The sequence below is a fragment of the Mesocricetus auratus genome, unplaced genomic scaffold (assembly GCF_017639785.1).
Source record: "Mesocricetus auratus isolate SY011 unplaced genomic scaffold, BCM_Maur_2.0 Super-Scaffold_100026, whole genome shotgun sequence".
NCBI lineage: Eukaryota > Metazoa > Chordata > Mammalia > Rodentia > Cricetidae > Mesocricetus > Mesocricetus auratus.
This window is the reverse complement of record NW_024429207.1, coordinates 20,490,691-20,503,733: the sequence shown is the minus strand read 5'-3', so window position 1 is coordinate 20,503,733 and position 13,043 is coordinate 20,490,691. Positions and strand designations below refer to the sequence as shown.

Below are 13,043 nucleotides of genomic sequence, written 5' to 3'. Positions count from 1 at the left end.
CTTGAAGCTATGTTTAGATAAGCTATAATTATACTCATTATAATGCTGAAGTGCTCAGATATTTTTGCAAGTCAGCTTTTAGTAAAAAGATAAAACAGAAAGAACTCAGATCAATGTGTTCTTCCTGAAATAGTCATGCCTTGGTGTCAGTACACATCGGAGCAGACACAATCTGCCTTTATAACTGCTTTTTCCATTACTGTTTGTACAGTGATCATAAATGTTCTGAATGTTTGCCTCAAGTTACTGTCAGAACTCCCTTAAGGAAGAACGGCCATTCACTATCTTGGTAAATGATCAGGAAATCGATCTATAATTACAGATCATGTGTTCTTCTAGGCACTACAAAGAAGCCAGAAGACTGAGTAATAATCTTTTGTTCTGAGGCGATTTTTATCTTAACAAATTTGAGAGTAAGGAGCAAAACAAAAACTGATAGTAACATATTCATGGTTGCTGTAGTAAATAATGGTCATCAACTACTCACTTCTTTCTTGTATTTCTCTGTGCTAAACAATATAGAAAGGTAAAATCCTGCTTTCTTAGATGTCTTCAAGTAGCGTTATAACTGCTGTGAAGGAGACAATCCCAGTGAAGCCCACTTTAGTCAGGCTTGGGGATACATGCCAGTAATCACAAACACTATCAGCAGTACTCAGCACAAGAGGCTGAAGCAGCAAGTTCAAGAGTTCAAGGCCAGCCCAGGCTGCACAGCCAGACTGTGTTTTAGAAGGGGGAAGGAAGGAGTACTGCTTGAGATGCTTGAGACTTGAGAAAATCTCATGCTCTGAGATTTGGTAGGAGTGGGATAGGAGCCGGCTGCTTGATGCTATACATAATGATGCCAGAAAGCTAGCTTAAAGGGACTAATCTTTTCATGTCCAGGCACTAAACTGGTAGGCTTGAGAATGAACTAGAGGCAGTAGCAAAAGATCCCCAAATGTTGAATTCCAGCTCCTTGAGTAGGCATTAATTCTGTAGCTTCCCCAGGGCCATGTGTCTCAGTGTGACAGGGATGGATTTCCCTTCTTCTGGACCAGTTAGGAGGTCCTACAGGCAGTACAACCAGGTGCCCTGTCTGAAGCCCCTTCTAACACTTGCACAATTATGTGAATTTCCAGACCCATGCTAATCCTTCCACTTTCACCTAGCTAGCTGGATTGATGCCTATTTCTAGCAGCAAATATGTGCTAACTGACAAATATTTGTAAACCTGTGTTCACACAGCGGGAGCTCAGAAAGGAAAACAAGCATTGAGGGTACAAACAATAAACAGGGCTCTGACCCACAAAGAGGGCAATGCTACACCTTGAGGAATATTTACGTGCTCTTTACATATGGAATGAAAATTCTTGAGGAATATTTACGTGCTCTTTACATATGGAATGAAAATTTGGTTTTGCACCAGTCTAAGACTATAGAAGCTCCTGAGAACTGCAGCTTTTGGAGATGTTGTCTTACTAACTTCAACCAAAATTCAGTCTTTATTCTCTAGGCTTTGGTGCATCAAATGATCCTTGCCCCCAAAAGCTGTCTCTGCTGTGTTAGCCCCAGATATTTAGAGAGAAACACAAATGATCAAAAATATGGCCCCAATATTTCATGGATAATTTACAAGCCAGCAAAAGCCAGAAAATAGAGTCTTAAAATAAAAACTTACCTCAGCTCGCCTTCCTGTGCCAAAGAATTATAGGGATTTAAACTTGGTTTTGAGGCTTTAGGGCCTAAAAGTTGTAACAGGCTCATTTAGGAAGCAGTGCCCAGGGACTGTAGGGAATGCTACTTGAAGGAGTACAAACCTCAGTCACGCTGGGAAGCACGAGGGTGTTGCTTTTATCCATGGTCTGGGACCATGGAAGGATTTTCTGGTTTCCTGAGGTTAACCACACCAAGGCATGCTGGCCCTTCATTGGGCCTTGTTCATTTAGTCACAGAAGGGACAGCCCTTGGTCTCTTCTCCCCAAGGCACAAGGTGATGAATGTGCCTTCTTCCTGCTGCATGGAACAGGCCACCCCTGTGGTAAGGGGTACATACTCCCTTCACCTGAAGACACAGAGGACAGCATGTCACCTACCTGCTTCTAAGAGCTGGATATGAGGGAGCTATCCCTTAAGACATCTGATCACATAGCCATCCAAAGAATTCAGACCAGGACAGCGCTGAGAAAGACTAGACAACTAATACAGGTACAAAGGTTAATTTTCTCCAGGTATCAGGGAGTCTAGAGCTTTTCCAGTATGGTTTTTATTGGGAGGTATGTCTGCCACCCTTTGTCACTTTTGGACTGTGTGCTGGCCCATGTGGAGGTTGTAAAGGCAGCAGTGAAGATGACAGAAAGCGACAGTTGCTAACCCCAGGAAACTGATCGTGTGAGTCCTAGCATTCCAGACACTTCTCCCCAGGGGCTACCAGCTTTGAGTGAGCAGTCAAGGGAGAAGCAGATGAGGGCGAAGTCACCGTATCTTCCCTGAAATTAATTTTAGGGTAGATTTTATAGACCATAAAAGGATTACTGTAACAGAAGCCAGAGGTGCATTCCTGGATGGCAGTTTGCAATGGGAAGCAGGTGCATTTAGTGTACTCTCTGAGCCTTGCTATGCAGCGGGGCTTCTCAACATCTATTCAAATGCCTGCTTGCTCAACTTCTCAATCTGTCTACCTTGCTGCAATCACTGTGACTAAGGTGGTGGTTGGTTCTTAAGCATCGGTGTGGAAAAGACATCGAGCTCTGCACTGACCTTTCACAAAGGTACCAGATGAAGAGAAGGTTGGGTTCTCCAAAACAAACTGTTCTGACCACTTTGTGGTGATTTGAATAGGAATGGCCCCTATAGGCTCCTATATTCAAATGCTTGGTCATTAGGGAGTAGCATTATGAGAAGATGTGTCCTTGTTGGGGAAGGAGTGGCCTTGTTGGAGGAAGCATGCCACTGGGGACAGGCTTTGATGTTTTAGAATCTCAAGCCAGGCCCAGTGTCTCTCTCTTCCTGCTGCCTGCCCATCACGATGGAGAACTCTCAGCTTCCTCTCCAGCACCATGTCTGTCTGCATGCTACCATGCTTTCCCACCTTGATGATAGTGAAATAAACCTGTAAGCGGTAATCCAGTCCCCAAATTAAATGTTTTCCTGTAAAAGAGTTGCTATAGTCATGGTGTCTCTTTGCAGCAACAGAACATTAACTAAGACACCACCACACCACTACTCTCAGAAAAAAAAGCATTCTTTCACTATGAAGTAGGCCTTTTTAAATTTAATTTACTGAGTCTGGGTGTTTTGCATAGGTGCATATCAGTGAGCCACATTCATGCCTGGTGCCCACGGAGACCTGAAGAAGGTGGCAGGCTCCTTGTAATTGTAGTTACAGACGGTTGTGAGCTGCCATGTGGTTGCTGGGAATCAAGTGTAGGCCCTCTGGAAGAGCAGCTGGTGTGTTAACTGTTGAGACATCTCTTGGCTCTTATTTTGTTTTGTTTTCATTTTTTAATATTATTTTTAAATTTAAATTTAAATTAGAAACAAGGATGTTTCATATGTCAATCCCAGGTCCCTCTCCTTTTCCCTCCCCTCCTCCCACACCCTCCTACCAACCCCCCCAATACCCCTGATTTCCCCAGGGAGGGCGAGGCCCTCCATGGGGGGGTGTCCGTAGTCTGTCATTTCATCCAGGGCAGGGCCTAGACCGTCCCCCGAGAGTCCAGGGTAAGAGTGCATCTCTCATTGTTGGATGGGCAGTCTCATTTGTATGTTACAGATACATACTGATCTACTACCCAAGGCCCAATAGATTGCCTAGGCCTCCTCACTGACACCCACATTCCGGGGATCTTGATCAGTTCCATACTGGATTCCCAGCCATCAGTCTGGGATTCAAGAGCTAACCCTTGACAGGTCAGCTGTTTCTGGGGGTTAAACCAGCCCAGTCTTAACCCCTTTGCTCATCACTCCTCCCTCTCTGTTACTGGCTTTCTTGAGTTCAGCTCAGTGTTTAGCTGTGGGAGTCTGCCTCTGCTTCCATCCACCACTGGATGAAGTTTCTGTTTCCCAGACTCTTTGGCCATGGGATTGTAGGCTGGCACTCCCCAGATCTATGTCTAAAATTCATATATATAAGAGAGTACATACTATATTTGTCCTTTTGTGACTGGTTTACCTCAGTCAAGATGGTTTCTTCTAGTGCCATCCATTTGCCTACAAATTTCAGGATTCCATTGTTTTCTTCTGCTGAATAGTACTCCATTGTGTAAATGTACCACATTTTCTCTATCCACTCTTCATTTGAGGGGCATCTAGGTTGCTTCCAAGTTCTGGCTATTATAAATAATGGCACTACGAACATAGTGGAGCAGATGTCCTTGTTGTATGAATGTTTATCTTTTGGATATATGCCTAAGAGTAGAATTGCTGCGTCTTATAGTAGGCTGATTCCCATTTTTCTAAGGAATCTCCATACTGATTTCCAAAGTGGCTGTACGATTTGGCACTCCCACCAGCAGTGGAGGAGTGTTGCCCTTTCTCCACAGCCTCTCCAGCATAAACTGCCATTGGTGTTTTTGATTTTAGCCATTCTGACAGGAGTAAGATGGTATCCCAGAATTGTTTTGATTTGCATATCCTGGATGGCTAGTGAGTTGAACACTTTCTCAAGTGCCTCTCAGCCATTTTAGACTCCACTATTGAGAATTCTCTATGTACTTCTGTATCCCACTTTTTAATTGGATCCTTTGGTGTTTTGGAGACTTGCTTCTTCTTTGTAAATTTCATAGATCAGCCCTCTGTCAGATGTGAAGTTAGTGAATATCTTTTCTCATTCTGTGGGTTGCCTTTTTGTCTTGCTGACTGTGTCCTTTGCCTTACAGAAGCTTCTCAGTTTCAGTAGGTCCCATGTATTAATTGTTGATCTCACTGTCTGTGCTATTGGTGTTATGTTCAGGAAGCAGTCTCCTGTACCAATTCATTCAAGGGTACCACCTTCTTTCTCTTCTAAGTGTTTCAGTGTGACTAGATTTATGTTGAGGCCTTTGATCCATTTGGACTTAAGTTTTGTACATGGTGATAGACATGAACCTATTCGCATTCTTCTTCATGCCAGCATCCAGTTATGCCAGCACCATTTGTTGAAGATGCTTTCTTTTTTCCATTTTTTAACTGAAGCATGGTGTGGTGGTGTGTGCCTAGTACACCAGCTACTTGGAAAGCTGGAGGAGGATATCCTCAGTCCGAAAGTTCAAAACCAATCTTAGCAACACAGTAAGATCCTGCTTCTTAACAATGGGTAACCTTTATTATAACCAATTGGAGCTGCTATAATAAAATATCACAGACTGGGAAATTGATTTTAAGAAACTGAAATTTCTCTCTTACCGTCTGAGAAGCATTAGCCCTTTGAGTATCTGGTAAAAATCAGTTATCTGCTGTAAGATGGTGCCTGGTTGGCACATTCTTTATGTGGAGAAAGGAAAAGGCAAGAGGCTGAAGGTCTGGTGAGGTCTCTCTCATGAGACCATCTATCCCTCATGACTACCACACCCAGCAAAGGCCTCACTCTTGATACTAGTGTATCAGAGATGCTTTCTGGAGAGGGAGGGCTGACTGAGGTCATTGAAACCTGTCAGATGGCACAGACTGTGTGTTGCCGTCCTTATGCCTGGGTGTAAACATGAATGAAATCTCAGTTCCTCACTGAAGGTTAAAAGACCACTAGGGCATGGGTGCTCAGAGGCTAAGGGACCAAAGGGAACTTGTAAGGGAGCAAAATGATAGATGAGGGCTTTTGTACAAATGAAAGCAAGCAAACGAGAATCTTTCTAATATGTAGTATACATAAATGACCCCCAAATTCTACCAGGGAACTCCTACCACTGATAAACACCTTCAGTAATGTAACAGGATACAAGGTTAACTCAAAAAAACATCAGTAGCCCTCCTATATGCTGATGACATCAGGCTAAGAAGGAAATCAGAGAAACATTACTCTTCATAATAGCTACAAATAACATTAAAAATAACCTTGGGGGTAACTCTAAGAAAGCAAATGAAACACTTGTATGACAAGAACTTCCAAGTCTATAAAGAAACAAATTAAAGAATATATCAGAAAATGGAAAGATCTCCTGTCCTCTTGGATAGGTAGGATCAACATAGTAAAAATGGCAATCCTACCAAAAGTAATCTACAGATTTATTGCAATTCCCATCAAAATCCCAGCACAGTTCTTCACCAACCTTGAAAGAGCAATACTCAGCTTCATATAGAAAAACAAAAAACCCAGGATAGCCAAAACTATCCTGTACAATAAAGGATCATCTGGGGGCATCACCATCCCTGACTTCAAGCTCTACTATAGAGCTATAGTATTGAAAACAGCTTGGTATTGACATAAAAACAAACAGGTAGACCAATGAAATCAAATCGAAGACCCTGCTATCAACTCACACACCTGTGAACACCTAATTTTTGATAAAGAAGCTAAAAATATAAAATGGAAAAAAGAAAATATATTTAACAAATGATGATGGTATAATTGGCTATCAACATGTAGAAAATTCAAATAGATCCATATCTATTGCCATGCACAAACCTCAAGTCCAAATGGATCAAAGACCTCAATATAAATCCATCCAATGGACCTCATAGAAGAGAAAGTGGGAAATACATTTGAACACATAGGCATAGAAGACCACTTCCTAAATAGAACACCAGTATCACAGACTCCGAGAACAATTAATAAGTGGGACCTCCTGAAACTGAGAAGCTTCTATAAAGCAAAGAACACAGTCAACAAGACAAAAAGACTCCCTACAGAATGGAAAAAGATCTTTGCAACCCCACATCTGACAGAGGACTTATCTCCAAAATATACAAAGAACTCAAGAAACTAGAAATCAAACTACAAAATAATCTAATTTAAAAAATGGGGTATAGATCTAAATAGAGAATTCTCAACAGAACAATCTCAAATGGCAAAAAGACATGGAAATGCTCAACATCTTTAGTCATCAGGGAAATGAAAATCAAAACCACTCTAAGATTCCATCTTACACCAATAAGAATGACTAAAATAATAAACACCAATAACACCTTATGCTGGAGAGGATGTGGAGAAAGAGTAACACTCCTCCATTGATGGTGGGAGTGCAAACTTGCATAGCCACTGTGGAAATCAGTATGGTGATTTCTCAGAAAATTAGGGATCAACCTACCTCAAGACCCTGAAATACTACTGTTGGGCATATACCTGAAGGAGGCACATTCACACCTGATGGGTTAAGCCCTTCTGTGTATATGTTGTCTGGTTAATAAATAAAGCATTGTTGGCCAATAGGGAAGCAAGATAGTTGGGACTAGGAATCAAGGAGGATTCTGGGAAGTGTAGTCGAGTAGAGGGTCGCCATATGATCCTGGGAAGAGAGGACATGCCAGAATGCATCCTTGGAAAGATAAGTCCTTATAAAAATATATATTAGTAATTATGGGTTAATAATTAAGTCAGAGCTAGCCATTAAGAAACCATAGCAAACGGCCAACAGCTTCATAATTAATATAGTGCCTCGTGTGATATTTGGGGGCAGAGACAGCGGCATCTGGCAGGAAAGAATACATGGTACACACACCACAAGGACATTTGCTCAACTATGTTCACAGCAACATCATTTGTAATAGTTAGATCTTGCAAACAATCTAGATGCCCCTCAACTGAATAATGAATAAAGAAAATGTGGTATTTACACAATGGAGTACTACTTAGCTGTAAGAAACAATGACATCCAAAAATTCACAGGCAAATGGACAGAACTAGAAAAAACATCTTAAGTGAGGTAACCCAAAACCAGAAAGACAAATATAGTATGTACTCACACATAAATGGATGCCAGACATAAAGCAGAAGATACTCAGCCTACAATCCATAACCCTAGAAACTCTTGAACCCTCTTCCAGAAACATATGGAAGCAGATGCAGAAATCTACAATTAACCATTGAGTCAAGCTCCTGGAGTAAAATCAAAGTGTGGGAGGAGCAAAAATATGAACAAAGGAGTCAAGACCATGACAGGGAAACCCACCGAATCAGCTGAGTTAGTGAGAGCTCACTGATTCAGGCCTGACAAATGGGGAACCTGCATAAGACTGAACTAGACTCCCTTCATATAGGTGACAATGGGTGACTGGGAAAGTATATGAGGCCACTGGTAGTGGCTTCAAGATCTAACTCTAATGCACAAACTGACTTAGCAGAGCCCATTCTATATGGAGAGATACCATGCCCAGACTAGACACAGAGGTGTAGGGTTGGAGAGGACCCTTGGTCCTGCCTCAATGAGATGATGGAACAGACTTAGTAGACTTCCTAGAGGAGGCCTTTCCCTCTCTATGGAGCAGATGGGAGGAGGGGGAAGAGGAGGAGGTGAGAGGAAAGGAACGAAGGGGAACTGGGATTGGAATGTAAAAAAATATTTTTTTTGGTTTTTCGAGACAGGGTTTCTCTGCATTGTTTTGGAGGCTGTCCTGGAACTTGCTCTGTAGACCAGGATGGCCTCAAACTCACAGAGATCCGCCTGCCTTTGCCTCCCGAGTGCTGGGATTAAAGGTGTGTGCCACCAACACCTGGCTTGTAAAAAGAAAAAAATTTTAATGTTAAAAAAAAGAAGAATCTTTCTAAGCGTGCTCCAGACAGGTTCCTATGGGAAACTTCTGTTTGTATTTTGTTTTTCTCTCTAGTAACCCACAAAGGGGTTCCAGTAATAAAGAATTACTCACTGGGAGGTATGAGGAATTGGACCTTGCACATGTTAGGCAAGCTCTATGGTTCTGAGCTATGCTCAGTTCTCTTTTTACTCTTTGAACTCCCTCTGTATTCTGGGGTGCTCTAGGATGTGTAATTCTCCTGCTTCAGCCTCTTAAGCAGCTGGGGTTAGAGACCTTCTCCAAAAGACCTTGACTTAATCTCTTTAGCAGCCTGAGGGCTATTCCCTTTTTTTACCCTCCCTGTTGTAAGATGCAAATGACCTTCAGTAAGTGAAAATGCTCACATATCCTGAAGATGTTTTCCCTTTTTCTTGGCTCTTGACAGTTAACTGAGAATCAGAAAATCATTTCCTCTAGGAATCAGAATTAAGCACTTCTATTTGATGCTTCTTTTCTTTTCTTTTTCAGAAACGTGTTTCCATCCTTTGTCATTTTCAGGCCATGAGCTCCAAGGAGAAAGATATGATGCCAGTAAGAGTGGAATCACAGACACATAAATGCACGTGAATACTTAGACACAAGAGTATAAAAGGTGCTCGGTCTTGAAGAGAAAGATTATAGTAAGTTTCTTATTTAGGGTTTCAATTGTTGCAGTGAAACACCATGACCAAAAAGCAAGTTGGGGAGGAAAGGGTTTATTTAGATTACATTTCCCACTGTAGTCTATCATTGAAAAAAAGCCAGGATAAGAATTCAAACAGGGCAGGAACCAGGAGCTGATGCAGACGCCATGGTGGGGTGCTGCTTACTGGCTTGCTCCTCATGGCTTGCTCAGCCTGCTTTCTTTTTTTTTTCTTTTTTAAAAGTTTAAGTTAGAAACAAGCTTGTTTCACACATCAATCCCAGTTCCCTCTCCCTCCTCTCCTCCCCTGCTCCCCCCACCAATCCCTATCTCCCATCCCCTTTCTGTTCTCCAGGGAGAGTGAGGCCTTCCATGAGGGATCTTCAATGTCTGTTATATCTTTTGGAGCAGAGCCTAGGCCCTCCCCCATGTGTCTAGGCTGACAGAGTATCCTGATATGTGGAATGGGCTCCCAGAGTCCATTCATATACTAGGAATAAATACTGATCCACTGCCAGAGGCCCCATAGAATAACCAGACTTCCAAACTGACATCCTCATTCAAGGGGTCTGGAACAGTCCTATGCTGGTTTCCCAGCTATCAGTGTGGGGTTCATGAGCAGGTCAACTGTGGGTTTCACCAGCCTGGTCTTGACCCCTTTGCTCATCATTCCTCCCTCTCTGCAACTGGATTCCAGAGTTCAGCTCAGTGTTTAGCTGTGGGTGTCTGATTCTGCTTCCATCAGCTACTTGATGAAGGCTCTAGGATGGCATTTGAGGTAGTCATCAATCTCATTATCAGGGAAGGGCATTTAAGGTAGCCTCTCCACTATTGCTTAGATTGTTAGCTGGGGTCAACCTTGTAGATCTCTGGACATTTCCCTAGTGCCAGATTTCTCTTTAAACCTATAATGGTTCCCTCTATTATGGTATCTTTTTTCTTGCTCTCCTGTATTCTTCCCCTGACTCAATTCTTCCTGCTCCCTCATGTCTTCGTTTCCCCTTCTCTTTCTCCAATTAGCTCAGGAGATCTTGTTCCTTTCCCCTTCCCTGGGGGACTATGTATGTCTCTCTTAGGGCCCTCCTTGTTTCCTAGCTTCTCTGGAGGTGTGGATTGTATCAGCTTGCTTTCTTAAGGAACCCAGGACTAACAGCCCAGGAATGGGCTGGGCCCTCCCCCATCAATCCGCCGATCTTATGGAAGCATTTTCTCAATACAGGTTCCTTCCTCTCAGATACTGTAGTTTGTGTCAGGATGACATAAAACTATCCAGCACAATGAGGCTGTGTAGCTAAAGGGGGGAAAGATTTTGAAAAATCTGAGGTAGCAATTTTGTTGTTTTTCTTTTCTTCTATTTTTTATTTTTGCTTGCTTACACTATTTGCTCTAGTAAACTTACAACCAATAGTATGTACCTGTTGCTTAGTGATTTGCATCTTCCTTCCTATATTGGAAGATATTTGAATTTTGAAAGGTAATCACACTGAAAGTGGAAAAGGCATGGCTGATTTGTGTAAGGGGTATGGGAATTCTTTGAGATGAAATACAAGTACCAGGAAATCCCAGAGATTATCACTGCAAATGAGAAACATTTCATCTTTATTAGATTAAGAAATGGCAGTTGACATTGATTCCCCCCCTCCTTAACTCAAAAGCTGCTGACTTAACTCAAATCTGTAGTAACTGAAGGTTTTATTTGGCTTAAAACTGGGCTCTTAAAAAAAAACTCCAAATGTCCATATATTACATGCCATTCCTAATCATAAAATATGAATGACAGAAGTAAACTAGCTCAGTTCTCCATTCTAGTCAACACATGTAACTATTACACTCAATAAAGACAAGATGTATTGAAGGTAATAGAAATATGAAACTTACATCCATTAAATATGCTTTCTAATATTTCCTTGTTGGTTCCTTTATTATAGGTTTTTACAGGAAATGCAGTCAATTTTAGATACAACCCAAGTGATCAGAGCTTGCCCTCCTCTGAACCTAAAGATCTTCTGGGATTTGTGACATTAACAAAAATGTCTTGGTCCCTTAATGAAGCCCCCTTTTCAGGTGGACATTTGACTTTAATGTGTTAGTCTTTGTTCTTTGCAGAAAAAATATGAAAAGTACTCTTACCTCTCTACAGCAGAGAGTTTGACTACCTACCAAGAATTCTGACCTTACCTGCCTAGTATAAGCAGTTTGCACTCTCTAGTGTTAACATGTACTTTGTACTGTGCAGATGCAAGAAGACAGTGCCAGAATTAACAGAAAGAGTCCCCATGTTCTTAGTGCCCCATGTCTTGGTGTATTGCGCATGTTAAAACAGAAATGGGAAAGGATTTCGTTAAATGAGTTACTTTATTGCTGTGGTAGAACACTTGAGGGGGAACAGACTCATCCTGGCTTGTAGTCTAGGCTGTATTCTGTTGTGGTTGGAGAAGCAACACTGCAGAAAATCCCTGTGGATGTGGACTTGGGATCATGAAGCGGTGGGCTTACATCTCGGTGAACTAGGGACCAGAAAGCATGATTGCTGAGACTCAGCTCACTTTCTCTTTTCTTGCTTTCACTGTATGCAAGTACCTGGCTCATGGGATGGTGCCACCCATATCTAGGTCTTTCTCACTCAGTTTGTACACTCTGAACCACCCTCTGAGACATACCCAGAAGTAGGCTTGAACCTCCTAGTCATTTTAATACTGTCAAGTTGACAGTGAAGATTAACCATTATGCTTTCTTTATTTACTCATACCTCACCCTTCTCTAGAAATCATTAGGTTGGGGGTGAGAATACCAGGAAAAAGAATACAGGAAGATAGATGGACATGTATGCTACTTTCCATCATTTCTTTGTGCTTGGAATAATACCACTCAAACAAATCAGCTTCAGAACCATCACTACATCCTGCCTTTTTTTGAGAAGTCCAGCATCCAGCTTCTCATGTGCTATGACCTGAGATGGGCTGTCATTGATGCTTACCTTCAGAAACTACAAACTCCAAATGACACTGCTCTGTAGGTCGTTCTCTAAATGCGCTGCAGCATCTCTGTTGGAGTCTGAGAGTAGATGAGGAAACCTGAAAATATCTAGCTGACTCTCATTTTACATCATATAGGGAAATCTTGGGTGTTTGAGTCTTTAGTCAGAGATGACTTGGTCACCTAGCAATGAAGTAAAAAAACAGTACACTCAGCCCCTATCCCGTGTCTTCTGATTTTCTTCCCTCATATCTTGTCTTTCAGTTCTCCAAGTCTCCCTTCTGTACACTGTAGTCTTCCTGGAGAGTGGTGTGTGTGCATAGATACCAAAGTGATGAATCCTAATAGATCCCCTCCCAAGCATTATAGGAGAATCCCACCCTCCCGAAACTTCACACAATCCATTTCCTTTACATCCCCCTTGACTAAGGGACATCTGGCCTCTGCTTGAATTTTTACAATGTCAAAGAAGGCTTTAATATCCAAGATAGAACATCCCAATACAGAACAGTACTTCTTATGTGGAGACATCCATTGTTTCAAGCAAAATATGCCCACCATTAACCCATACCAGTCTCTAAGGCTTGCTTTCCAGTAAGAAAAATGACTTTCTTCCCTACCCAGTATATCAGAAGAGAAAACCTTCTCCCTTGAGTCTTACTACTTGAATCTTTGAAATTTAATAAGGCTTCTCTATCCCAGAGGGCATTCCCAGAGTAATTGCAAACCCCAGACATCGCCTGTGTTCCTATGAGATTGA

General features: G+C 42.0%; 1 long non-coding RNA gene across 2 annotated transcripts in view; it reads right to left on the bottom strand.

Moving 5' to 3' along the window:
* The window catches only part of LOC110340319, a 223,256-nt gene that overhangs the window by 92,686 nt on the left and 117,527 nt on the right, over positions 1 to 13,043 (bottom strand). The window contains exon 4 of one of the 2 annotated variants that reach the window (XR_002382107.2): positions 11,652 to 11,814. The exons of the other annotated variant lie outside the window; for it this stretch is intronic. This is a non-coding gene — a long non-coding RNA (uncharacterized LOC110340319). Of the gene's footprint in view, positions 1 to 11,651; positions 11,815 to 13,043 lie in introns of those variants that run through there. 2 annotated transcript variants of the gene reach the window in all.